Here is a 27,509-nt window from a genome sequence, read left to right on the forward strand (position 1 = left end):
AGCTGGGGTGAGGGGTGGGGTGCATTCAGCTAGGGTGAGGGTTGAGGTGTGGGGTGAGGGTAGAGGGGTGGGGTGCATTCAGCTGGGGTGAGGGTGAAGAGGGTGAGGTGCATTCAGCTGGGGTGAAGGTTGAGGGGTGGGATGCATTCAGCTGATATATTTGGTGTGATATGAGGGACTCGTACACCGAGTGGTGTTTAGGGTAGGGACATCCAGCTGGGGTGAGTGTGAAGAGGGTGAGGTGTATTCAGCTGGGGTGAGGGTGAAGAGGGTGGGGTGCATTCAGCTGGGGTGAAGGTGAAGAGGGTGGGGTGCATTCAGCTGGGGTGAAGGTGAAGAGGGTGGGGTGCATTCAGCTGGGGTGAGGGTTGAGGGGTGGGGTGCATTCAGCTGAGGGTAGGGTTGAGGAATGGGGTGCATTCAGCATGGGTGAGGGTTGAGGGGTGGGGTGAGGGTAGAGGGGTGGGGTGCATTCAGCTGGGGTGAGGGTTGAGGGGTGGGGTGCATTCAGCTGATATATTGGGTGTGATATGAGGGACTCCAACACCAAGTGGTGTTTAGCTGAGGTTTCCCTTATTAGGTCTGCGCCTAATTGAACTGAAAACTCAAAGACACTGAATCTAAATTTTGTCCACTTTCGATCAAAATACTGAAACAGGACATCACAATACCCTAGACTTACTTCATTCTCAGAACTCTACACTTGTATAGCCCTTGTAAAATATATTTGTCATGACCTTTGACAATGAGCTAAGGCATTCCCCCATGTTTCCATCCCTGTATTGTCAAGTTTATGCATTCTAACACAATGTGCAGTGTTGATAGCAAGTCTGTCTTTACTCAGGTGGGGTCATTGAGACTTCACCGGGCTCCCTGCTTGGAGTATAATACACAGGAGATCTGTGTCAATATGGAAGGAAATCGAACAATTGAAAGTACAGGTAACTCTTATCTGCGTCCATGTACAATAACTAAATTTATCTCTGGCGATATTAACAGCAGAATATGATATAAAGATTTCTACGGGTTCATTAAATTGGGTTAAGAGATATCAGCATTGATCAAGGTCAACCCTTTAGATGTAAAAAAAAATAACGCAAGATCCTATTTACTTTATTAGTCACTTAGAGGTTGTTTCAGTGACAGGTAAAATGTTTGTAAATGTATGAAACTGATTTCTCTGATGTCCAGTCCCTGACACTGATATGAACGACGGTGTGGATTTCAAGTACAAGTATACTTTCCCTGTCACCCTTTGTGTTTTGCATAATGTAGGTTTTGTCTGGCATTGTCTTGTTTGGCTATCTGATTTCGTGGAGATCTCCAGGCCAGGGTTATGGTGTTGACTCGATGTTAAGTGGGAAGCAGGTATGGAATGGAAAGTAAATTTGCATCTCTGATGTTGGCCCATTGGATTAGGTTTTGTTTGAAGACGTTTTCCCGATGAAATATACCACCTGTAGTCTCCCACTCATGTTTGGATAATTAACGCACATTTCAGAAGTTGAGACGGTCCTTGTCAGCTAAACACTCGAAGCTGACGGAGGCTGTATTGTATGCCATCGATTGAGTAACACATTTTCCGTGGATACCACTTCAGTCTCTTCCTAAAGCTAATCTGTTATCCGATAGCGGATTTTGATTGCCATAAAGGAAATCAGAAATCATTGTGCATGATTTGAATGTTCTACAGGTATATCACAAAGATGTGGAATAACGCTTTGCCATCAGTAAACTGAAAAGACGTATCAAATATCATGAAGATATAATGTCTTTGGTGAAGGACTGTAGATAAGCTGATGAGTGTAATGGATAAAGATTGAATTAGACATAGATGTAGTTGCAGGTATTATTTTCATTTGAATTTTTGTAATGTGTTCAATATCCTGTGACTGTTTTAATAGTTTAAATTACAGTTTTTGATACCGACCCTTAAAACTTCATGTTTTTAAATTGCCAGACCAATATAAGATTTCTTGACTGAATACATTTTCTGAAACAAATACATGATTTTTGGAATGATTAAAACTTGTTGCATAAATATTTGTATTTTAGAATAATTCTAAAAAGGATTTCAAATCTGTGCTTTAGAAGCAATATGCTGGAGTTAGTCCCCTTTGAAGTAATTTTTATTGATATCCCTATCAACATAAAATGCAGGTTCAACGTCCACGTTTTCTCTCTCTCACACACACGTTGACTCTTCGTTAAGTTCATCCATTTGATACCTGTTTTGATAACAAGAGAGTCTGTGAAGTGTCAGCTTAATTAGAGCAGTTAATCCATTACAAACTACACAAAGGTTAATACGTTGTGCATACATTCTGTATAAGTACCCTTCATTGACCCTCTCACAGCCTGACAATGTCAATCTGACAGCTACCTACATCATAGATAGATGAGCCTTTTAGCCATGTACATTTCAAGTGTTAATTTCATCGATGAAAAGGTGATTCATTGTACATAATTGGGCCTCGATAGAAGCCCCAGCCTGCGAATGGTCCCTCTGAGACTAGCTGTTCGTGTCACCTGGACAGTTGGGATAAGTGGTAATGATATACCAATACATCCCTGTAATTTACAATGATTTCCCCGTCCTCTGAGGCTGCCCTACAATGGAATTACCGCTGCTATCGAATGCTATGTATGCTTGTATATTTCAGTATTGGCAGTGATGTAGTGCAGCCTGTCATGGTGACTAGATAATCCATAAAGGGAATGCTGAAATGTACATCTGCAGTCATCAGGGTTTATGGGTGTCAGCAGGGTGGTTACAGAGATATGTTTTGATCATATTACGAGCTATAGGGGGTCGATGGATCAACGTTTTATCCAATATACGTCTTTCTGATACTAGATGTAATCGTCATTGTTTTGAACGATCATCATGGCCATGTGGGTATTTTGTTATGGTTTTTTTAGTTTCAGCAGTGGTTTGTAGTATGTGAGGTTTTCTGTAATTGCATTTAAATCTAGGGATTTTACAATGGTTTTCACTCGATAACTCGCGATTGTCTGGTTTGTTTACAGATCACTGTTGCATGGCAGGAGTATTGCTGTGCTGCGTCAGGCATCAAACAAAAAATTGCTTCTTTGTTGTGGGTTCTTGTGGTTGAGCAGGACATGCTTACCCTTTTTGTGAACACCTTATGTCATCACTGATTTTCAGTGGTCCCTTCATATAATTTTCATGGTTATTTTGCATTCTACACTCAATGGAATCGGCAAGGTTATTCTCTGGCATTGCCGTTATATTGTCACTGCTTACTTTCAAATTGTGTTTAGCAGGAAGGAGCATGGGTAAACCCTCTTGCTGCTTGTTGTCATGATGTGAAACTTACCCATGACAACGTCTGGGTGCAGTGTCAGTGCGTCCTGCTGCCCGTTCTACTCTTGTGTATCTCGTTTCTGCATCCAAGTCTACCTAAGTCAATGTTAACTTGTCCCAGGAACAGTTTTAGATTGTTGTTTTCTATAGTGGTAATATTTATACATTATTTAACATTTTCATTATATAGTCTGTGTGGGAACTACTACAGTCAGTTCTACCACAAATAAGAATTGAACAGAGATATAGAATCCACCACAGATCAGGGATCTGTGTCTAACATATCAAACCTAGGAGAGAAGGAAAAACTTGAAAACTGCAAAAACGAGCTAGAGTTTCAAGAGGAATCAATTAAAAGTGACATTTGTTCAGAAATGTTGTTGAAAGGCATGGTTTTTTTTTCATTTTTATATTGCTTTGGATTTAAAAGTAAGAATGTTAAATAACAAAGGAGTGTTCTGTTCTTGGAGATGAATCTGAATATGTACAGATACGAAGTGATGTAAAACAGGGTTATCCAGTGCTGCTCTTTTCTATTGAAATGTATTGGCATTCTTTTTATTGGACTTTGATGACAGAAACAAGATCATATTTTTTCAGTGTCTGCAACATCTAAACTTCAAACTTAAATGAATTAAGTATCTGCATGATTTTATTTGATTTGTCATTGGTAGTCGTTTTGTTGTATCATCATGGCAGATAGGCAATTCCCCAATGGAAACTATTGATCAGAATGTCGAAAGAAGGACTAATTTCTCCCAAACCCAAGTTGGAAACCTATCACTTCCAATATTGGCATTGCCATGCAATCTGTCTTTCTTTCCTGTTTTTTTTCCCTCCTGGTATGTTTTAACACTACACAGGTGTGTCCCTTGGAGACAATAGATGTAACAAAGATTCCTGTTAAAATCCATGGTCCCATTTAGATAGCGATGAACGATGTGTGAAATCCATGGTCCTGGTTTTGGCAGTGATGCTGTATGGAGTAAGGTTGAAGCTGGGCCTGGCCAACGTGAGCCCTTCTAGAGCAGTCATTATGTGAGACAAGCTCATCCATCAACACGTACACAGATGATGTTTGTAATCAATGAATGCTCCACTGACTGCACATGTTGTTTGTCATGGCTGTAATATGGTCGTGTAAATGTGATAATTGTTGGATGTGGGGTGATGTAAGTTATAAATGATGGACTAGCTTAGAAAATGTCTAGGTTCTGTGTGTTTAGGTAGGTAACTTTAAGTTTTTAATGAAATTACAAAATATGAAAACAATATATAACATGGATTTTCCTATTGAATAAACAAATTAACCATTTGATGAGAAAAATGAGTGAATGGTCTAAGAAGTATACAGGATAGTATGAAGTGAATGGATGGATGAATGAACCAGTCAATAAGAAAAATGAGTGAATGATCTCAGAATACAGGCTAGTAAGAAAAGATGGATTAAATATATGAACAAATGAACATTTTGATAAGGAAACTGGGTGAATGATCTTAGAAGTATACAGGATAGTAAGAAGTGAGTGAATGAATGAATGAATGAATGAATGAATGAATGAATGAATGAATGAATGAATGTACCATTTGATATGAAAACGAAGCAAATGATACAAGTAGGTAAGTTAGAAGTGAATGAATAAGTGGATGGGTGGATGAGTAAGTGAGTGAATGAATAAATGAATGAACCATTCAATAAGAAACATGAGTGAATGATATAAGAAGTATGAATGAATGAATGAATGAATGAATGAATGAATGAATGAACCATTCAATAAGAAACATGAGTGAATGATATAAGAAGTATACATGATATGAATGAATGAATGAATGAATGAATGAATGAATGAACCATTCAATAAGAAACATGAGTGAATGATATAAGAAGTATACAGGATATGAATGAATGAATGAATGAATGAATGAATGAATGAATGAACCATTCAATAAGAAACATGAGTGAATAATATAAGAAGTATACAGGATATGAATGAATGAATGAATGAATGAATGAATGAATGAATGAATGAATGAATGAACAAACAAAAAATTCCTTTCTTTTATTTGTATGACAATTATCATTAAACTGCAATGACCACCAAATCTGGGGTTTGTAATGTGGGAAACAGATGCCACTATTTGCCCATCTTCTGCTGTTTATTTTGAGGCATATGCATAAAACTGCAAGTGTTCTGGTGTAAGACTACCATTACAGAAGAGACATGGGGTTTTATCTCCTATCATTGCCATGGGCACAATGGCAGATCAATGGAGAAATTCACCAAATGTTTGTATAATGGTTTTCCAATTAGGAGGGAGTCTTTGTTCATGTGATCTCATACATGATTGAAAAAGGATAATGATGATAGCCAATTATCTAAATGGTTTGCTATCTACACAGTTTACACCAGCAAATGGGATGGTCACTTTCAACAATAACCTCTCACCGCCAATCAAACAAGGTGCATATTGCAACAGGAACTAATAGTACACTTTGATTTGAGGACGAGATTTTTTTAGGAATCCTGATCAAACATTTGTGGTAATGTTACATGACAGAGGAGATGTTTGAAGGCCAGCTTTGAGTCAGAGTTTGCAGTTGTGTGGCCGTAGCTTAATTCTGTTGGGTGTAGATTGACGTAGTTTGCTTACTGTTGTCATATGACAGGTAATCGGATTTGCAATCTACAACAAGATGGATGCTTGCAGCCCAACATGGTAACAGTTCCGCTGTTTGCTCCAAGGCATATAGCTGCACATCAAAGTGCGGCTTTCATCAGCAGCGTAGGTTTCATGTGACAGCTTCTGAAATCGGTTCTTGTTGATTTCAAAGTCACACATTTATCTACAAGTGTGTGCAAGTTCCACCCTTGTTAGTTTTCACTTCACAGGAAATTGGCCTCTAGTCCAAAGATTTGTTACATCTTCTCTAACCACAGCAACTGTGTCACTTTTTGCTACTTTTCTTTGAAATTAAACCCAAAATTCTTTTCATTTACAACCACTGGATAACATAGTTGTTTTCTCGTCTGATGAAACCTGACAATCAATTACGGTCGTTCTAGAAAAAAATTGTTTGTCGATGTGTTTTTAAAAAAAATGAAAATAGTAACACCACGCAGGTGTTCGTATTTCACCCGTCTCTTCAAAATAACATCTTCATTTGTTGCTATTGCTGTGAATAAAGATATCAATCCATCAATGATTGAACAGGATTTCACATTCAAGATGAAGTCATATATGTGGACTACAGCACAAGTTCACAAGTTCCCTCCACTCTCTTCTCTTCAACTGATTTTGTCATCTCTTTGTGCAAGATGAAGAACGTATGTACAAAGGAGCTACCCTTGTGAAACCAGCTTGAGAGTAGGGTCCTTGTTTGACAAGGATGTTTTCATTTCTTTTAACATCAAGTACTGACAGAGAAAATAGGACTTGTCAATTACCTGAAATCCAGACCTCTTGACCTGCCTAAGCTGAAAAAAAAAGTATCATGAATTGAGGATAGAGAGTGTTTAAGTTTCGAAATAAGGATAGGCAAAAGTGGGTGTTTTTTTGTATTCATGAGATGAGTCAATGTTTACCCACATCTGTGCAGCCTTAAACTGTTTAGCTTTGAGAAGCTTATTGTGAATAAAAGACATTATAGTGTCATGATATGCATGGTTTTTGTCACTACAAAGTTGCCATCGATTGTGTACGTTACCTGGATACAAAACATTATATTTTTTCAGTGAAATCCACTTTAAATAACATGAAATATTTTTATTGTGTAGTTATTAATAGTATTAGATCCAATTGCAATAAATGATCAATTTCGGGTAATAACTGTGTTAGGTTTACTTTGCCATCTTGGCACGGCTGTTATGAAATCATCAGTTTTCTTCAAACATTGGTTTATGAAGTTTTCTTCCATTTAGCATGGAACAATGCAAGTCATACATCACTTAATCCCACTCAACATGGCATATTACCATTTATTTCATCATAAATATTGCATTTATGATGTTTATCAGTCGGAAATGGGATTGAATTCTCGCTGTTCTGTTTCAAAAGCTCGTTCTGATTATGAGGCTTTTTACACCTGCAATTAACAAAAGGTATCACTATAATAACAGCGCAAGCATCGTAACTTGATTATTCATGCTTTTACTTGTTTAGCCGTTCCCTGCGTCTGTGGGCAGAGAGATTACTGAAAGCTGTTGCCATGCTAGAATTAGGACTTTACGATTTGGATTATTTGAGAATGCTTCCATTTGCGTTTTGTAATATAGGCATTGTAGAATTTATTATTGTAATTTCAAAGACAGATTTGTGGTTGCATGATATTATTTGAATAGTTCAGATGGAAACTGGTTGTTAATGCAATTCAGAAGTTCATTACATTCTTTACAGCAAAATTATTGTGTGATTTTATGTCATGTTGTTAGGCTTTTAGTTCTACCGCTGTTTGATATCACCTCGCCAGTCTAATATAGCATCAGTCATTCTGGCTTCGTTCCACTGTGGGGGCACGAGTGGCCCAGTCGTCTAAGGCGCCGCGATTCGCTGTGCAGAGTTGCGTCCCTTGGGCACGCCAGAAACCTATGATTGTGGGTTCGAATCCCGGTTCGCCCCATTTATGTTTCTAGGTTTGTCAGCACCATACTCGTGCTCGTGGGTTTCACCGAAGTGATAAACGACTGAAACCTGCATCACTCCGGGCTTTCCTCCCACATTAAGCTGACACGCCGCGATATGACTGGAATACTGTTAAAAGTGGTGTTAAACCCAACTCACTCACTCACGCACTCCTTCCACTGTTTTATACCACAATTTTCAATGTATTTGTATTTAGTTTGCAAATGAAATGATGTAGGCTTCAGCAATTAAATGTAGCATAGAGAGTCACAGGTGCAGAGGTTACAGAAGATTGTACCTCGGTATTCAAACACTTGTAAAGTCCAGGTTAAGATTGGTCTTCAGCAACCCATGCATTTCATAAGAGGCGTCTCACGGGATCAGGTGCTCAGGCTCACTGACTTGGTTGATGCATGTCATTTTATCCCAACTATGGAGATCAATGCTCATGATGTCAATCACTGAATTGTCTGGTCCAGACTCGATTATTTACAGAGTGCCTTTATGTAGCTGGGATATTGCTGAGTGCGTCATTGAACAGCAACCAAACAAACTATTTTCAAACAGTTTGACACAGTCTAACAATGTCACTGACCTTAAAGTTGTTTGATGTTCAATCCTTACAAGTGCGCTAGTTTTCAAAACTTGTAAATCTTCCTTGTCATACCTTGTCCTTGAACATGGGAGGTTGGGCTACACCTGAATAAGAAAAACTGGTCTTGTTCTAGTACACAAGATTAACCTGTACAGAACACAGGGAATAAGGATTGAGTGGGTGGGTGAGGGTGGGTGAGTTGGGTTGAACGCCGCTTTTAACATTATTCCAGTTAAATCATGGCCTGTCAGCTTAATGTGGGAGGAAAGCCTGAAGTGATGCAGGTCTCGACGTTTACCACTTTGGTGAAACCCACGAGCACGAGTATGGTGCTGACAAACCTAGAAATATAATTGGGGCGAACCGGGATTCGAACCCACAATAAAAATATCATAGGTTTCTGGCGGCCCAAGGGATGCAACTCTGCACAGCGAATCGCGGCGCCTTAGACAAGTGGGCCACCCGTGCCCCATAAGGATTGAGTGAAAAGCAAGCAATTTGTTGTTATCAAGAAAGGTTGTCAACACCCGTTATGTCATCATAAGTGATGTGCTGCATTTTTGTTTTGTCAACAAATAATTTAACTGTGTCGTAGATATTTTTGTTAAATCATTTTTGTAAATGTAATATTCTGGAGATTCAAATACAGTTAGACAGTTATCCGGTGGGACAAACATTAAATTTTCACTTGAAACATTTTCATGTTTTCTTTTGTGTGATTTAAGATAAGATAGGACGTAAGATCCTTTGATATACATTGATCTCATGTTTTTCACCATTCTTTTTTTATCAAAGCAAAAAACAAATCAGTTTCTTACAAGATATTTCCACATGCAAAGTCATTTAATCAGAGGTGCAACGACCTATTGTTACCATGGCAACATGGGACATCAGCATATGCATGGCCTCATTGTCAAGAAGATGAGAGTCTGTTTGTTGATTTTTACCTAATAAAAATCTATCTGTTGCTATAAAGACAAACTTCTGCTTTGAAGATTGGTTTGATGAATTTGCCTTAAACATGAAACTATTCTGATATTTAAAAATAAGAATTAAATTGTCCTGAAACTGAAAATAATTCAAAGAATACTCCTTCCAAATCTTTGATATTTTAGTCCATTCAGAATCCAGAAAAATGACTTTTGTGTCTCTTGTCAAAAGGCTTGAGATACAAGCAGAGACTGTCTGGAGAGCTATAGCAGTAAAACATGTTGTTTCCTGTCAGTCCACAAAAACAAGAGAAAAACACATCTCTTTGATCTGAATTTGATTAAGAAAGTTCCCACAAAATACAATTGCACACTTTTTATCAAGTGAGTTTAATTCAATAATATACATTTCAGTCTGTCCTTGCAGTTAAAAGTCTTCTTATCAAATAATTGAAGCTAACAATCTCTCCGTCAAACTTGGTATTTTGCCAAAATTATCTCCTGAGAACAAAATGTAAATAATGAGCTGTTTTAGTGTCAAGAGGCTTAGTTTTGCAGCTCATTTTCAGTAAGTCCAAGATCAAAGGACAGTTCTACTTGCAGCACAACTAATTCCAGGTTGACTTCAATAACAAGTTCTCCATCAATCTCGGGCTCCACAATCATGCTTCTTTCTCTGTACAAAGATGTTTAATTTAATATCACTCTTTCAAAGAATACAAAAAATAATCCTGCTATTTTTGTTTTTTGAGAATGAATTATTTACAAGAAACTTGCAGTGATGAGTAAGGTATGTATAATGGTACACAGTGGTGAAAGGGGAGGTCTCTGGGTTTGGTTGTTCATCATTATTCTGCTTGTGGTTAATGGCTCTCTTATGTAATGGTATGATTTAAGAATATATTCTTAACTTAAAATATCTTAAACATCTTTCATGTTGTCTTTGAGGTCATTACTCATGATGCAGTCTTGAAATGATCTGTTGAAATAAGGGTTATTTGTTTTTTGGTTCTACTTTCACAACATCACCTGGGAGGTATATTTTGTCTCGTTCTTGTTCTAACAGAATTGGAATGGTTTGATCATTTTCTCTTGAGGGCGATTACTTTTTGTATTCTGGAAAAATGGGATTGTGCACTTAAATGAAATAATGAGTCCCAGATCACCAACATTTACCTACTGATGCCAAATGTATGTTATTGTGCAAGTACAAGTAGGGTATCTATACACTGGATGGCCTTAATGCACCTTGGGCCAGGTTCTTTACATTATGGCACACATCATAATACGACTTTTAACCTGTTCTCTGTGCTGTTTTGTTGTATTTTTGTCTTTTTGTAATCCATCTAGAACATTGTGGGTGGGACTAATATAAAATTTAAAAAATTTATCTTCGTGTATATGTTGATCTGTGCCAATAGCCAAACTTTTCATAGTGTCATTACACTTTCCAAAGTCATAGTTTTGTGCAGCCTTTGACTCTGAGGAAAGATTTTCAAATAGATTGTGATTATAGTCTTGAAAGAAATGTGTGTATTAATGGAAGAAGTGTCTCCAAAAGAAAAAAGAAGCATTGTACATTTGTAAACTTCAAACATCCTGCTCAAAAGAAGTGAAAGAACACCCAATTTTTTCATGGCATAACGGATTAACTTTAGCAATATGAAAGAATCGGTTGTTCCTTAACTTCTTTGGAGTAGTATACATTTTTGAGAGAGGCAATCTTCATCATCTAGTCTATCAGTTTCCTGCAGTTAGAAATCAGAGGTCACATAGTTGTATATTCCATGAATAAAACAGTGCTGTAGTAAGGTTAAACACCTTGTTTATAATGAAATTACTTTGGTCAAGAGCACTTGGATCAAACTTACCAAGGTCCAGTTGCCACCAAATAGCAACGAGATCATCCACTTGGCTTGAGATAGTATTGAAGGTGTAATTACATTTTCTGGTTGGAGAGTAATAGCCATGAACCAAAGCAATGGCTTACTAGCCTCATGGTCATGAATTTTGATTGGATCAGTAAGTTGTATTACCCCGATTGATTTGGTCAATAACAAGCAATTTGTTTGGTCATGGCCTTTGTGCGTATTTGTGTGGTGAGGAGAATAAAGTGGTATCTATTCTCGAAAAGATTAGTTCTACCAGATGTTCCTATTCTTTTCAAAGGAAACAAATCGTTCAGATTTTATTCACGTGTTGACAATTCACATTTTTCTGTTCTGGCCCAAGAGATTACAAGTTGAGTGCGTTTGTATTGTGGAAGACTACGCCAATAATCTGCATTTACTGCATTCAGAGAAGTGAGGAAACTGTGTTTATGATCCCATAGACTTGTCCAGAAGCTTCAAGTTAGTGTCTATTTTATGGTTTTTTAAAGATTTAAGATGAACAATTTGTGTTTTCTATCAAGAACTGTTTTTATGGCAGCCCTAAGGTTGTCTTTCTGTAGTAGCAAAGTTTCGATGGAGAAGGCAAACTCTTCCAGATCCTCTGAGATAGTCTAATTCTGTTCCCTGTTGGAATGGTGATCTCAAATCAATATCAATCAACTGTGACATAGACGATGTCTATTGCACCCGCCATTTTCTTGTGACCATCATTTAATTACAACTTTATCTACGTTTATATCATGGAATACGCCATTTATAACCAATCTTATTTCGTGCTGGGATATATGGCTGTGTTCCATCTCTCAATGCCATTGATTTTCTTTTCGTAGGTTGTTAAGCTGTAATTGGAATAAGCTAATTCACGGGTTTAAAGGCAAGGTTTCTACTACTGATGGCAGTCAGAGCAATAACAAGTTTTACCCAAAATATTGAGATGTTAAAGTGCCAGTTCAAAGTGTTTTGCAGATGATTGTTGATTATAAAACTGCCAATCACTGTCATAGAATTACAAGTTTTATTCTGGTGATATTATGGCAATATTGTTGATTGCGGTTATCTAATTGGTTTAATTTCCAAGTGTTACTTTCTAGATTTATCTTCTTTGGAATGATGGCGATTGTGGAAAGATAATCAAACTTTGGGAGGGAAATTAGATAGGTCTTGTACATCTTAGAGATGGTGAGCTTACATGAAAGTATTTCATTGCAACTGTTAATCCGTTGTCACCATGGTTTGGAAATAGTTATCAGCACCAAGCTGACTGCCACCCAAAAGAATCACCAGACTTCAGGACCCTGGTTCACAACCAGATCTTAGTGCTACGACTATCATTAGCCTATGTTAAAGTATTGCGGTTAGGCTCATCTTAGAGCTAAGATGGCTTTGTGGAATGGGCCCTGGACCTTATTCGGGAGGGAAGGACACTTTGATTATTTCTGACAGTTGAAGGTTGTGAATGTGGGTGCATACATATGAGGATGTGGGTGTGGAGGGATGACTGTGGATTGACTTTGCCTTGGGAAATGTAGACCATACCTTGACCACATGTATGACTATTTTACAACCTGTGGGAAACACATTTCCTTCTTCTGAACTGGTCCTTCAGGAAAACTTAGCTGTACTTCATGTGGACAGTTCCCAGGACATTATACTAGCCAGATAGAACAGAAGAAGAAGCAGAATATTTATTGTACTTAAACACCCACAGGGGGCAGGGTACAAAACATGAACATGACTAATTAAACATTGACATACACAATAGAATACAAATATTGCTATGATTATATTGCTAGAGAGGAGATGCAGATTTTCTTTGACTGAACATTTTGTGAATGAAATTGGAGATAATTTTTGCAAAAGGCTCTGGTGGATTTAAAAGTATTGTGCTTGACTGGGGTTTCTGGTTTGTGGTTAATGGCACAGATTGATACTGTTGTCTGGGACACTTGGAATCAGTTGAACTGAATGAAAATGTCTTTATTTTCATTTTTCCTGCTGCTGATGTAATGAATAGATAGAAATTTGGGGTTATATCTGGAAAAGCCATCTTCAGTTGCTGATATATGATACAAAATATGTATAAATGTCTCCATCAATGGATTTAATAGAGTGGATATTTTGATGAGTTCATGTATCAAGTACCATCCACTGAAACCAGGCAAGATGATGATCAGTAGACCAGGTGCATCAGTTCGCAAGGAAGGTTCAGCCTGGGAAATATTTAGACTGTTTTAATTATTTATTTGTGGGATAAGTACAGTAAGGGTTTGGCCATTGATTGAGTGATTTGAGATAATTTAACTGACTGGTATCATCATAAGTTTAACATATAACAGGGAATTACCTATAAATTCAGGATGTTTCATGCAAAACTAGAAATCCTTTTTTTGCTATTGAAAATAAGTTGTGACAGTGAAACAATGTGACCATCCATTGTTTGAAATCGTAGCATATGCAGCACCAAATTACCTTCTCCAGATGACTAATTATTATCTCAAGCAAGAAAATATTTCCACATGGCAGGAATGACTTTGTCTGGCAATGGGTTTAGAAATAGATGTTTACACCTCATCGGCATTATGGAAGAATACCAGGAACAGTTATCAGATTCTTGGATGCAACAAGATTCCATAGGTTTGGTTTGAAAAAACAATAGCGTAATGTTGCTGATTCCCAGCTCGCTTGTCCTGGTTTGTGGGGAATAAACCATCCCTTTGGCTCTCCCTCTGCTCATTGCATTTATCTGCTTTCTTAGAAATGTCAGGATGCACAGGGAGTATTAAGAAAATAATTAAACTCTAATTTCAAATATCAGACAGCTATCTGATGGTCTCTCTGGGCATTAGACTCGGTTTAACTGGTAACGTAGTCCAACAGTCTTAGGGGTGTTTTTTAGCGGTTCTTGGTTGTGGAACGAGAGAGTTATTTGCCCTTTGTTGGGATTTTGGCAGTTGACGCAGTGCATGTTGTCAATTACTGTGCACTGATTTGAGTAACAGATGTATTTGATGTGGATGATGTTGACAATTCATTGATAATTAAATGAAACACTGTCAAAACTAATTTTCATTCTATAATGGAATTCTTTTGATAATAGTTGGAACTGTGCTATGCTACTATACAGGCGGAAAAGTCAAATAATTTTACCGTTTTTATCTTCTGCGCCCAAATCAGGCAATTTTTGTCAGATTTATTTTAAATAATGGACACAAACTTAGATTTAAATATGCATATTTCTATAATAAGGACAGTGTTTATGTCCCATTATCTCTCTTAATGCTTCAACGATTCATCAAAATATCATAAAAGTCATATTTAAAACACAATGGCTGTAGCCATGGGCCATCCTAGCCAAATAAAAGCCCACATAAATTTCAAGGTGAAATTTGGTGAACGAGATTCAAATGAAAATTGATGACCAGTATAGTGTCCATTTCCGACTAATTAGCTGGAGAAAAATGTGAACATTCAAGCAAGAGTGATCCTCATTCACAGCACTGGCCAGGGAGGGGATATTAACCAACTGGCAGCCCAGGAAGGTGTTCCACAAGATGCTATCTACCTAAAGTAGACTGTTTAATGTCAGGACCCTCTCCTGTCCCCTGAACACTAAAATAAGGGCCATCTGGTCGGCTCTGCTGTAGTGTGTGTCTCTTCCTTCTAGTTTGCTGTGAAATATGGCCATAGCTTGATCCTTAATAATGCTATAGAGATTGGCCAAGATAGCCAGGCCTGGCTAAGGTTCTTTAGGGTCACAGGTTCCTTCCCTAGGGAGTTTTACTACAAAACAATTGTTTTTATGATACTTAATTTGGGAGCTTGAACTGAATCTTGAGTATTGGATTGTTACAGATAAGACCAGTTCCTGATCACGTAAACAAGAATTGTGTTGGTAGTTGTTGTAATTTATGCATTAGATATAATATTATTAATTAATAATTATTTTTGGATTACTGGTGATTTATATTTCTATATTTCATTAAATAAAATTTAAGAGATATACGTTTTGATATACTGTAATACATGCAAGTCATTTCCGACATTATCGTTTTTTACAAGTTCCGTGGTGTTTTGATTTGGTGTCGTTTACATAGAAATATCTGTATGAAAGTGTTGCCATAAATGTATCTCCTCTGTGATTGTTGGAGATAGTGTGACTTCTGAACCAATAAATATCTGGAGTACAATCAGAGCACATCATCTGTTTGTGGGAAAAACAGGCCACCTTACACATAAATATGTACAAAATAAGAAAATTGACCGACCCATTTTCTGTAGAGGTCTCACCACATATCTTGCTTTATCCGAATGTTTATTTTAGTCGTCTTTGATAGTAACCAAGATTGTCCCTTTGGGCTGTTCTGTTCTTCACAAATGGGTTGTTGTTGAGCAAATTCCTTACTTAATCTTTCGGACTTCATGAGAATGACTTTCAAAGACAGTAATTTAAGATTGTTTCATGGAGTTTCTTTTGTTACAGAATGCCTTCCAATTATTGGAATAGGCGGACCAGATGTCCTCGACTTAGTTCAATGTTTGTGGGTTAATGCATGATGGTCGGCTTGTCTTTGAAATACACTTATGAAATGTCCTCTTGGATTATGCAAGGAAAATGTTTATGACTCCTGGCAAAAGTATAAAGAATGAAAAGATTTGTCCAACAAGGAGAATACATGTGGGGTCAAGGTTGTAGCTATGTTCCGCAAAGAGTTTCAGAAATGTCAGACTTTAAAGTTGAAACTGTAATTCTTGGCAGATTGGAAAAACCTTCATGTAGACTTGATACTCACAAAAAACAATCGACAACTCACTCATAGTTCAAATGATTTTATTGGGAATTAATGTTTTTTAAATGTTCTATTGTTGCTGATTCTTCCTAGAAATAGCTTCCATTGGCATTGTTCTTGAAGTCCCTGAGGTTGGAACATAGGATTTTGCATGTGGAGAACATTGCCGACCACAGCATCAAACAACAGTGTAACCTTTTCCATGACTTGAAGAAATGACAAGGCTATTTTTCATATGTTAACTGCATACTTGGTGCATAAGATAGATCTGTAGTGGTTTGAAGCTATGCATATTCAGTGTCTCTGGTCTGTCTGTGTCTCAACTCATCCATTCTTCCACAACAAAAGGTCTATTCAATGCTTCATCACAGAATACATATAAAGCTAGTGTTAAAGTTTTTTTAGAACTATTTTTCAAATTTGTATTTTTCAATTAAGTGTAAACGCCCCAATGGTAAGGTTCATTTCTGAAGAGTAACCAAAAAACTAAACCTTCTTGAGCATGTTTAGTATGCACAGTCATTAACTTTGAGGCAATATGATGCATTTTACAATTTACATATATCTAAAATTTGAAATTTGGCATTTTTATGTCTTTAATTTTAACTGGACTAAATTGATGGTGAGATTTGTTTTGGAAGAACTTATTCTTTTTAACAAATTCTTTACAAAACTTTGCATACATATCAACTTGTCAGTAAGATGGTTCCTTTTGCTGATTGGGTAATTTTGAAATTTGAATTTTTGTCATTCCCATAGAAACAAGTAAATAATTGAAATTTGAGGGTGTTTCTTAAACATAATTCAAAACTGTTTTATATTTCAGAAAATATCATCTGATCATTTGTTAATTATTTGATTTAAAACAGACATACTTGTAATAAACTCACAGAACATGAATCATCACCAAGATTTGGGAATAGGCAAGGATAAAATTGAGTAAAGTGCAGGTGGTATCTGTGTGATAAAAAAATAACAACAGAAAGCATATGACTAAAAAATGAATGTGTGAACAAAGTCAATTTGAAAGTAACAAAGCAATTTGAATATCATTCACATTCTCCAGTTTGTAATGTCACAAAGTGAAATGTGATCATGTAAAACAAAATGGATCTGTTGACATGTTTGCATTAAATTCACCAAATTTGAAAAAAGAGTAATTTGTATAGAAAGAGTTAAATAATTAGATGAAATTCAATCTGCTTAAGAGGAAAAAAATAGCTCAGCATTCATTTCTGAAATTGACACAGCTTGCCTGACCATGCTATAGAGTGTCAAGAACTTGTGTCAGGTTGACTATCAACCACACCATGTCAGCTTCACCAATTTAAGATCTTCTAACGTTCATTCATCAGCATTAGACTAGCAAGTCAGTGAGGCGTTATCACTTCAATATTAACTAGAGCAATCTGTCCAGACTGAGGGGTCAACTCACACAATCCTCTTGGTCATTCCCGTTTTTAATCCTCAAGAGATGTCCCCCGACAGGTCAGCCATGCTCATCTTTATCTGTCCTCCCCAGCCCCTTTGGCTGTTCCCCTTCAGCCCCCCTTGGCCTGGCCCCTCCAACCCCAGGGAACATGATTACACCAACAAGGGGGAGTAACTCCATCCGTTTGACAAAGATTGATGGTCCAATCAAAGATGGCAAAGGGTCCAGTCAGACCTTCAGGGCCTCTGGGCACAGGATGCAGGGACTTTCCCATTTGATGATGTACCAAATTTGCTTTGTCTAATTTAATTGTTTAGAAGCAGCCTTTAAAGGTTAGATGGAAGCTAGGTTTTGTAGCGATTCGAGGGTACAAAGGGTAATGCTGTAATGAGTTATTATTGTCACAGTTTAGTTCTTTGGTGTGAGTTCTTCATATTATTGTTGTTTTTTACTCGGGGTTAATTCCCTCATTCATTTTTGTTCTTCCTCTTGTCAAATTGTTTTGTAATTTAGACCAAATCTGAAGTTGATAGGGACAAGGACAGTAACAAGTGACACTAAAGATGGAGTGGTTTGTCGAGGTTTGAGGTTAGGATGCCTTAGCTTGAAAATATTACTATTCCACTTATATCTGATCAGAACAGCTTTTTCCTTGATGGGGACATGTGTTCAGAGAAATTGAGACTTAGCTGGAAAAAGTGAGCCTTTTAGTAGATTACAAGATCGCAAGATCACAGCAAGATCTGTGTTTTACACATTTAGCAGCATTTCAAGATATGTAGAGAACTTTTTATGGATTATTTTTCCTCTTTATTTTGTTCTTTTTTTTTTGTCTGTTCTTCAAGCAACTGATATCATCTAATGCTCTATGATATAACAACAGTTTGTTATAAATATCACTTTATCCTGGTTTGATTGACACAAATCAGGCTTGCAAAGAGAGTTCCTTATATACTGTTTCTACTCCTATGTTATCTAGTGTGGCCATAAATACAGATTTGTGTCAAATCTGATAGCCACATCTGCAACACAGAGAAGTTTTTCTGACATTATTCCTGCCTTTCGCACTCGTATCACTCAGCAATCTGCAACAATCGTGTGATAAGCAGAAGCAATAACTGCTACAAGATGCTTTATCCTTCCTGGGGATTTTTTCTTCTTGTAGTTCAAGTTCATGCCAGGCCATTGCTATTAATTATGATTTCTTTTATTAATTTTTGGCGGTAGATATGAGAGTTTATGGGTACGTTGTGTGGTCGTTTCTATCTAAGATGTCCATGAGGAGCATCTTGTACTCAATGTCTGCGATTTGGGCTCGTGTGGCATTGTGAAGGAAAACAGGGTTTTTGCTGCCTCCCCACTTTTCGTGTCACCACTTGTGGTACATGTGTGTATATCTTTCATCTGTGCAGTTTCATCTGCACGCTTTAAAGAAAAATTGTTTTTCGACAGAAGAAAATTGGTTAAGCTAACAAAATATGTTTTTATCTACTGTATTCATAAACGTAATAAACATGTCATTTTCTGTCATCCACACATAAAACTAATTCTGTTTCCTATTTTAAACTCTTCATTTAAATTTTCTTTATTTTGGGGATGCGTTGGGTGAACGTTCTTTAAAATACAGTGAGTGAAAAACTTTACAGGGTAAATCAGCATTAGAAATTGGCACTAGTCCTGTAGTCCCTGCCAAACTGATAGCGGGAGTTTGGGGGGGATTGGAATACAGTTAGCTGTTCCCCACTTTGAGGATTTCAGAGACCCTTGTACCTCTAAGTGAATAGTTAAGGTATTATAAGGACTAGGAGAAATTGTCCATTTTAAAGGGTTTTGCTATATGTTATCATTTTAAGGACCAGTGGACTAAAAATGTTAGTATCTACCACTGGTAAATTAAGATGTGTCAGAAACGATCATATTGTTTAAAAAGGTAAGTTAGAAATAAGCTTCAAATTTATACATGTATGCTTATGAAAAAATGTGATCAATGATAAGTGGGAAACAATGTTTCATTTCCATTGTCTTCTTTGATGTTTCTTTCTTTTATTAAACAGTTTTAAGCAGTCCATGATAACTCATCAGCTTAAAAAGGAACTAGATTCAATTGCTGTTCAAAACCTAAACTGATGTTTCTATGTGACACTAAGTCTCCTTATATCTGACAAACCCAATGACCTTTATACAATATTAGGTAATGTCCTACTGAGGTTGCCATTATACCAATCCTCAGTCAGGAAATCAAGGAGATCGTCTTCATTTAAAGTGGTGATAAACAATCAGGAGTTAGTGTCTGGCACTCCAGCCTAGAAACTCAACTCTTGAGAAATAAATCCTGCTAGGTACCATAGGAAACAATTTGAATTCTATCTGAAGATCTTGTTGACCAGTTCACGTATTCTGGCCATGTATCTCCATTAAACATGGCACAGAAGTGGAAGGCTTCCTGTTTCCAGAGGCGGGGATGAGATAGGGAAGTGGTCTTGCTGTCAAGAAGCGGGATCACCTCTCTCACAAATCCCTGGTCTTTGAACCCTGACTGCGTTATTGATTGCTATATACACTTATCTGAAGCACCCCCTTAACATGGGCTGCTTGAAATAGAGTGAACTACACACCTCATCTTTCATCTGAACATCATCAGGGATATCATAAGCCTCCGTCCTGAAGATTGACCATCAGAGCAAGGAAGCAAAGTTGTGAATTTGAACAACTGCCCAGTAAGAGAATGGCCTATTGTTGAAAGGTTATGGGAGGATAAAAGAGAATGGAAGGTTTAAACTCTTGGGTTAGGAGAATGTGCTGGGATACAGAGTACCTGATATCACGTTATAGGATTACAGATTTCATCAAGATAGGTGCTCAACTGACAGAAGTTGGTCAGATGGTTTAAAGAGGTTTTTGTCCTTATCACATCCTTGACCACCTTTTCAATAAGAAAACATGCTTCAAAAAGGCAGGTTTCACCTTATTCTCTTTCATTGACCACATGTGTTCTCAAGGCTGTCTGCCACCCACACACTCACCCCGAGAGACAATGGTTCTGAACTCAGCTAACAAGATGTGGGGAGTTAAGATTTTCAGTATATCAGTCTGTGCTGTTAACCTATTATTGAAAGCTACAGTCCACATAATCTACCATCATGCTGGAAGATACTTTGTAATATTTAAACCAATTCTAAAGATTTGAGGGGGCATGGGTGGCCCAGTCGTCTAAGGCGCCGAGATTCGCTGTGCAGAGTTGCGTCCCTTGGACATGCCAGAAACCTGTGATTGCGGCCTCAAATCCCGGTTCGCCCTGAGTATGTTTCTAGGTTTGTCAGCACCATACCCGTGCTCGTGGGTTTCACCGAAGTGGTAAACGTCTGAGACCTGCATCACTTCAGGCTTTCCTCCCACATTAAGCTGACAAGCCGTGATATAACTGGCTCACTCACTCACTCACTCACTCACTCACTCACTCACTCACTCACTCACTCACTCACTCACTCACTCACTCACTCACTCACTCACTCACTCTAAAGATTTGAAGTGTGTATCCACTGATGCTTGTGTTGGTAATTGGTTATAACGTTAGGATTTATCATTAATTTGGAAAAGAAAATGATGATTTATGATCAGTCATGATTACAAATTGAAAAATCATTCGTTTAGATCTTCATTCTCAGTATCCTCCTTGTAAATATAAAGACAAATAAAATAGCAAAGCAATGACAGTGACATTAGACCATACTCTTCAACACAATCACATCTACTTGGAAACATTGCAAGAGAGCAGGCCTTGAGACCTTGTTATCAGACTTTTGTGTTTTTAAACATTTAATGATCCCACAAATTCAATGTAATTGGAAAAAAATTGGATCCCACATCATTTTCTTGATTGGAAACCTCTGATATACTGAAACCAACCAATCGTCGGTGAAACTGATTAACTCTAAGTAGTGGTCTTTAACACAGCATATTGTTACAAAGCAAAGTCACTATTGGAAACAGTAACAATATATGTGTATCATGTGACGCCTTAAGTAGCAACTATTTTCCTGAAGGCTGTTGTCATATCAGATGTCAATACTCTCTACAATCTGCATTCCAAGACCAATATTTGCCATAGGCATACATTTTTGCGAGCATAATCCCGTCTATCTGCTATATATCTTGCTACAAATGATGGGATAAGACCAAGGCTCATAAACAGTATATAATAAGAAAAATGTTGTCATGACTAGATTTATGACCCTAATGACCACTCCCTGAGGCTTTACACACAGCAATGACTTGTTCAGTGGACTCCCAACCCCTTAGTGTATATTTATGGTAGACTCTGTGATGGTATGCTGTAGTATGCATGGCTCTTTGACTGGTGGAAAATCCAATTTATGGATTGATAAACGAACAATTACAGGACTTTACCTTGACTTACAAAAGTGGGGATCCAGAGGATCCCAGTTATTAATTTTTAAGGTCCTTGCAAGCAATATGATGGTTCTGTAAAGTAATGAAGTGGTGTTGTGTACTGTACATTTTGATAATTACTTTAGAGCTAGGAATGAGTCTATGAGTGAGTGAGTGAGTGAGTTGTGTTTAACGCCGCTTTTAACAGTATTCCAGTCATATCACGGCGTGTCTGCTTAATGTGGGAGGAAAGCCCCAAGTGATGCAGGTCTCAGACGTTTACCACTTCGGTGAAACCCACGAGCACGGGTATGGTGCTGACAAACCTAGAAACATAATCAGGGCGAACCGGGATTAGAACCCACAATCATAGGTTTCTGGCGTGCCCAAGGGACGCAACTCTGCACAGCGAATCGCGGCGCCTTATACGACTGGGCCACCCGTGCTCCCCGAATGAGTCTATGATGATGTGGAAAATGGTCATGATGGATGAATGACATGACACGCACCCATAACTGCTCTTAGTGCACTGTAGGTACAATTAATATTATTGTGCATCTCTTGGGATGCAATGTATTTTTTTCTGTGTCGAATCTCTACATTTGTGCGTACAGGACGCACATTGGTGCATCGCGTAAAACCCTGAATTAAATGAATAATTTGTAAGTTGCTTGATTCTTGATGTTTATTTATTCGCAAGATGGCTGATTCACAAGTTGCTTGATTCTTGAGTCACTTGTCTTGAGCTGTTTGATTGTTGCTTGATTGTGTTGCTTTATTTGAGATGCTTGACTCTTGCTTGACTTGTGTTTTTGGTATCACATATCACATATATGTTATGTGTACTGCATATGAATTATATTGGGATTTATTTATGGTTTTTAATTTATACTAAAGCAATGATGATGGACATTGGACAAGTGATGGCATCAAGATATCAGGTCATTATTTTCAGCAGTTGTTGCAGAGAAAAGTATCTTTCTTCCTTCTTCTGGTTTTATGACCATTGTGGATTGTTTAATTTCTTTGTGACACAGCCCGGGGTGGCAGAACGTCATGAGAGATGTAGTGTAGTGTTGGGAATGAATAAAGGAATTATCAGGTCTATTTGTCATGTGGGAAGTATTAACCAAGTCTAAGTTAATTAGTATTTGAGAAACCTTTGTTCAACACTGTGTGTTCAACCTTCAACCTTAAGTCATTTCTTTTTCACTCAAACACTCAAGTCATTGTGTCTTATTATCTTGAAACAGTTCAGTTTCTGTCACAAAGGACAAAGCATTGTTGCTATCAACATTCAACGATTTGTGTTATTTCATTTTTTTTCCAAACATAATGTTCTTGTGTGTGTTTCTTCATGTATAGGATTATGTTTGTTTGTTGTTTAATGCCGCCCTCAGCAATATTCCAGCTATTGGACGGCAGTCTGTAAATTATCAAGTCTGGACCAGATAATCCAGTGATTGACATCATGAGCATCGATCTACGCAATTGAGATACGATGACATGCATCAACGAAGTCAGTGGTTGTCACCATTTAATGTCTTGCAAAAAAAGATATTGGTAACATATTGTTTTTGTGAACACTTGTCTAAACTTGGAATATTTATAAGTCTGAAAACATGTATCATGATACAGTGAACTTAATGTGATCAAGTGGACTTTTGACACTTATCTAGTAGTGTCTTTCTGCTCACACGTTCTTAATTAATTTGATAATTGGTAAAATAGTTTATGATTTCATGGTTTCCACACATGATCTAGATTTGTGAAAAAGAAGGATGAAAGTTGATTGAGTAGAAAATTGTTTGACATCAGCTCTTCTTGTCAAGCATTAAATGCCACTGGAGTACAATAAATTGTCAAGAAGATTGTCCACATTGGCAGAGGTCACAAGTCTAATGGTCCCCATCTCTTTTACAAAGGTCAGGGAATCTGTCCTCGATGGAGATGAGCTTAATCCTTTGCACTTGTCATTAAATCTGTTTTATCCAAATGAAGGATAAATTTATTTGCAATTAGCATTAAATTAATCAATGTTTATGTTAAGTTTCATTGTTTCATAAATTCCCATCCATTGTAATTGGTCAACTGATCTGTTTCGGGATAAGATTGTACTTCCTGTAACAATGGACTTCAGCTCGGAGATAATTGATGTCATAGTGATAATCAATGTCTGTGTTTTGGGTAGAACTTCAGCTCCTGGACGGTACTGTTTTCAATTCACATGTAAATTGTTAAATTAAGGGTTGTCATGATAATGCCCAAATTATGTTACAGAATTTAACCACAACTAAAACTTTTGCTGTTAATGTTGATTTAGATGTTTCATTTCGAATTTAAACGTTCATAGCAGATAATAAAATAAGATTTATAATTTTGTGGTTAATTGTCAAATTGCATGTTAATGAGAAGAAACTGAATAATAATTTCAGATTTGCACAGAAATGTCCTTCCTTTACCAGCCATGTGACATTATCTTTAAGAATCTTAAATTGTTGAGATCATAATTTCGTCCTTCAGATTGAACCCCCCTCCCACCACCCCCACAACCCCCACCACCCCCACCACCCCCCACCCCCCACATGCAAGCATCAGTGGGTTTCAACTGACAAGATACAAATGGTAATTAGCACCTTTTTTGTGTAGAAAGAAGTAGTCGGAAAGAACTAAGCCGACCCTTTCTTTGAAATGTTTTAGCAAACATCTGGATGAAATCTAAATCTAAATTATTCATGGCTACAAATTTAATACTCATCTCCCTAACAAAGAAAGCTGTTACAATCTGTAAAAATAAAAGCTCTGATGTCAGAGGAACAGGATTATCATATTGATGACTTCCTGTGGTGGGAGGGGTTAATCCTTCCTTCCTTCCTTCATCCTCGGCAGCATCACCTCCCACCCCTACTCAGCCTCCTCCTCCGTCCGTCATCCCTCATTCCATCATGGGACTCTTTCTTTGTTTTCAATGTTTCATGACATTGGTTCCATCAGAATGGTTTGGGGATTAATTCTTTTGATTTCAAATTGCAATGGTATCACATATCTACTTCTGCATTAATCATAGGTAATTAATGTTCTCATCAGAAAAATGAAGGAAGGCTTTGGCTTGATTGTAAAATGCAAGTCAATCTCAAACAAGATGCCAGACCTTGTTCCCTCAAAATTCAGAACTTCTTGGTTATTGTATCAAAGTATCATGCAGCATTCTGTGGATTTGCATTCCTCTTCTAGAACATTCATGCATGTTTTCATAATTCTTTGATTTATGCTCATTTGGTCGTAATACATGTCAAAGAACTACAACTGGATCTCCAATCAAGGTTATCCACATCCTCAGAGGAACATGTTGTCTCCTTCCTGAAAACATATTTCACTTCTTAGTTGTAGTGAAGCATGTCAGGACACAATTTCATTACTTCTCCCACAATATCCCATTCAGGTCTGTCAAATTAGGCAAAATAATACGAGGAGAATTTGATTTTAAAAAGAATCTAATCCTCCAATTAAATCTGTGACCAGAACTATAATTGACAGTGAAACAAAACAGTGTTAGCCTAGAGCGTTAATTGTCCATGTACATGTACAGATGGTTTTCAAATTCAAATCTTTACATTTCCGTTGAACTTGATCCACAGACAGTGTGGTTAGATGTGTGGTAATAGACGGCGCTTGTCAGGGTGTTGAAACAACATGGCTGCTGCATACACAGCTTTCCAATAAATCATACCTACTTAGAGTCCCTGTCATGTAAACAGGGGGACCTGATGTCGAGCCTCTGATGCAGTAAATTACATGTAAAATATGGCTACAGGATTCTGTGAGGGTGGTATATCATCTCATAATGGTAGATTTCGTGACAAGGAATTAATGTTGTTGGAGCATGCTTCGTCTGCCCTCTTCATCCTTGGGTGCTGTATTTACCTTGTTATCAGCTCAAGGTACATCGATGTACTTTGCAGTGACGTGTCCACAGCAGCTGCATGGCTCTCACTGTTGGGAATTATGGCTTCTGTTTTAAGAATTTACATTTTGTTCAAAATACAAGATAATATTATTTCAAAACAATTCCAAACATATTTTAGCCATGATTGGGACCAAGGTTTGAAAAAGCTCCCTGCACTCTCTTGCTTATTGCTGAGTCAACTGGTCTGAGTGTCAGGCTCGGTGACTTGTTGTGCTGTACCTGACAGCTGGTTTGTTGCTCATTATATCATCCACTGGTTTGTGTGTCCACACTCGATTATCTACAGGCTGCCATGACTAACATATAACTGCTGACTGCAGTGTTCTCTCATTCACTTACTCTTCAAACACATAACGTTTTAAAAAATCCTCACTGACCATGAACTGAATGATAACTGTTTGAACTCAAATACTTTGGAGAGGGCAAATATAGGTGGAACTGACGGCGTAAAAATAATAAGAATTTTTCATCATGGAAAACAGATTTTAAATTCTTCAATGTCACATATGTTTTGTTGGTTTTAACTGTGTAATCAGAATAATGGATTAAAGAAACTTTACAACCAACACAAGTCTTGAAGAACATTCTTTGCTGCATATTCCGGCTTGTTTTTAATAGCAGGATATTTTCTAATATTCTGGATCTCCCATCTTCCTGGTTTCTCATCCACTGAATGCAAGTAATGCTTAGGGATGATTAAGTTAGAAGTAGTAAAAATGCCCTACACATGTCAAGAGAAATTCCGAGCTAAACTTCGTCCCAATTTTGAGGCTTGCAGTCACCAATGTTCCTTGACTATCTGCAACACGAGCAAGCAGACATTGGGGACATTCATCCCTGTCTTTCTCCCATGTAGAGCCATCCCGTTAGCTTAATTAGAGATGACAAGGGAGTGACTAATGAGATATGACATTTTTATGTAACAAAGGAGTTTTGGTGACCGCCAGTAAGTCTTGACATTGTTTTCTGTCAGTGTTTTCTTACAGTATGCTGTTAAGTTAAACTACTGCAGGATTATCTGCCTTGTTTCACGATGTCCTGTATTGAAGATCAGCTATTGTTTTTTAACACTGCCCATTGTAATAGTGCGCTTGTAATTTTGAGTCAGCCATTTAAATCGGTTATATATCTTTATCTATATTTTTATGAGTGTAATTTCTTAAATTATCATCAATAAAGGCTGGAAGATCAAGTATCAGAAGACATTCATTCAGATTTTTCATTCAGGTCTAATTATCCTAAAACATAGTAAATACATAGCATAAGGTCATTTGGAACAATTGTGTGTAATTTCTAAGAATATTCTTGATCAGGATTATATACCATGACAAAGGTTACAAACTGCTGCAGGAGGGATGTAAATGGCAAAGGTAGTGGTGTGGTTCAGGTAGAAGTACTGAATGACTAATACAATCACATCATGTTATAAGTCTTGTATCAAATAACGCAGAATTAATTAGAGATGGCTAGACACGGCAGATGAAAAGGTGACCATAGGTTTACCTTCGAGAACATGATCAATGCTTGGAATAAACCATCTATAAAATCGCCATGCTCCCAGTAGGACAGA

The 27,509-nt window shown here is 37.4% G+C and overlaps 2 protein-coding genes across 7 annotated transcripts in view; both read left to right on the top strand.

The window, feature by feature from the left end:
* Positions 1-27,509, top strand: part of LOC124151044 (netrin receptor UNC5C-like) — a 420,080-nt gene that overhangs the window by 167,927 nt on the left and 224,644 nt on the right. The window lies entirely within an intron of this gene.
* Positions 1-27,509, top strand: part of LOC124151045 (sperm-tail PG-rich repeat-containing protein 2-like) — a 91,178-nt gene that overhangs the window by 27,609 nt on the left and 36,060 nt on the right. The gene's annotated exons all lie outside the window — the stretch shown is intronic.

This window comes from Haliotis rufescens, unplaced genomic scaffold, assembly GCF_023055435.1.
Source record: "Haliotis rufescens isolate VD_foot unplaced genomic scaffold, xgHalRufe1.0.p SCAF_20, whole genome shotgun sequence".
Taxonomy (NCBI): Eukaryota; Metazoa; Mollusca; class Gastropoda; order Lepetellida; family Haliotidae; genus Haliotis; species Haliotis rufescens.